Genomic DNA, 1,975 nt, shown 5'->3' on the forward strand with positions numbered 1-1,975 from the left:
CCCCTGCTGAGGCAGGGGCAGGGCAGGTCCATCCCAAAGAACATCCCAGATCCAGCTGCTGGAGGATCTCCCTCTTCTTCCTCCTCCCCCTGGCAGGAGCGAGACACGAGCCTGTCCCAGGCTCTTTGGTTTGGGGTTTTCCCCTTTTCCGAGGGGAGAGGGAGTTTTCTGCCCTGGGTGGGTACATGGATGCATGGAATTCCCTTGGCAAAGCTCTTCTCCCTTTCCAGCCACTGTCTGTCTCTGGGGTCCCAGTCCTGGCTGCTGGTGGGGTCTTGCACCAGTGCCACTCCACCAGTTTGGTGTCACAAGCCCTGACTTTTCTTCCCCTTCCCGTGGGATTTATCCACTTCTGGTTGTCCTGTCTCCTCATGGAAGCTGGGCTGGCAGGTAGAGCCTGGGCCATCCATGTCTGCCAGGGAGGGAGGGAATGTCTGGTTGCTTTTCCCTTTGTTTTCTCAGGGATGTGGCTCTGTGGGGCTCTGGCAGCTTCCCCGTGATCCAGGAGCACTGACAATACCTGGAGCTGCTGCATCCCTCCCGTCCCTGTTTTCCCTGACCCAGTTTCAGTGTGTGGATGTGATTCCAGAGCCGAGGGCTCTCGGACTGAGAGGCAGGGACCTGCTCCAGGGGGCTTTGTCCAGGCTGCTGGAGCTGACTCAGCCTTCCTCCTCCTCCTCCTCCTCCTCCTCCCACCCAGGATTTACTGTCTCCCATGGAAGGAGCTCAGGATGCAGCTCAGGAAATCCTCTCACACACGTGTCCATGGGGATGAAATGCTGCCAGCTCTCAGCGATGGACAGGGATTTTGGAAAGAGCTGGATGAGCCTGGAGGAAGCTGCACCTGTGCTGTCTGGGGCAGGTGCTCATGTCCTGGGGCTGGAGATTCTCTCATTCCAAAATCTGCTGATCCACCTGCCCAAGTGCCAGAGGTCAGGTCTGCAGGATCTCAGGGAGCTGCTTTTCCTTCTGCTTCCGAGCCGATGTTAAGGACTCAAAGGTTGCAAAGCCAGTGGGATGTTCTTTGAAAACAGGGAGAGCAGCATCCCACGTTTTCCCACTGTCCAGCACTGATCCTGCAGGGCTCCAGCACCATCCTGAGTGATCCTGAGGCCGCAGCTGACCACAGGTGCTCCTTGGCAGGACAAAGCTGTTGGCTTCCCTGGGTTAGGGGAGGTTTGAAGGCTCTGTGTGGAACAGGGATCCTCGGCCTGGGAATGCTTCCTCCATCCCTTTCTGTCACTCCTTCGCTTGCAAAGTAGCTCCTGGAGCTGCTTCAGGGCTCTGAACTCCAGGTCTGATGTTCCAGGGCTGGGAATCAGCAGAGAAGCTGGTGCTGAGGTGTTCCCCTGCTCCCTGGGCTGCCACAGGGAGTCACTCTGAGTCCGGCCCGGCCTCTGCTGAGCCATCGTGGAGCTGCTGCTGCAGCCACAGGCACTGCTGCCCTGGGGGCTCCCTGTGCAGCACAGTGAGAGCCCGAGCTCAGCTGAAGCCCCTCATCCTCCTTGGCCTCAGCAAGAAAAAGAAATGATTGAAACCATGAATGAAGTGACCCCTCAGAAAGGAGGTGGCAGCGGAGACAGGAGCGGAGCAGGGACCTGCCTGGGGCAGGTGGGGGTGTTCTGCAGGGTGTTGTCTGTGCATGTGAATCCTTCTGGAGGCTCTGATGCCTCCTGTGGTATCTGCCATCCCCTCTTTCATAGAAGCAGGGGATATCCTGGGCTGGGAGGGACCCACAGGGATCATCCAGTCCAACCCCTGGCCCTGCACAGACACCCCAACAATCCCACCCTGTCCCTCAGAGCGTTGTCCGAACCCTCCTGGAGCTCTGGCAGCCTTGGGGCTGTGCCCACTGCCCTGGGGAGCCTGGTCAGTGCCAACCAGGACACTCTGCTGACTCCCATCCCAGTCCCCATCCAGCAGGTTCCCCCCTGTCCCTTCCCGTTCCGGGGCTGCTGGGGCCGACGCTGCGTCT

The sequence above is a fragment of the Corapipo altera genome, unplaced genomic scaffold, assembly GCF_003945725.1.
Source record: "Corapipo altera isolate COAL_440 unplaced genomic scaffold, ASM394572v1 136, whole genome shotgun sequence".
Taxonomy (NCBI): domain Eukaryota; kingdom Metazoa; phylum Chordata; class Aves; order Passeriformes; family Pipridae; genus Corapipo; species Corapipo altera.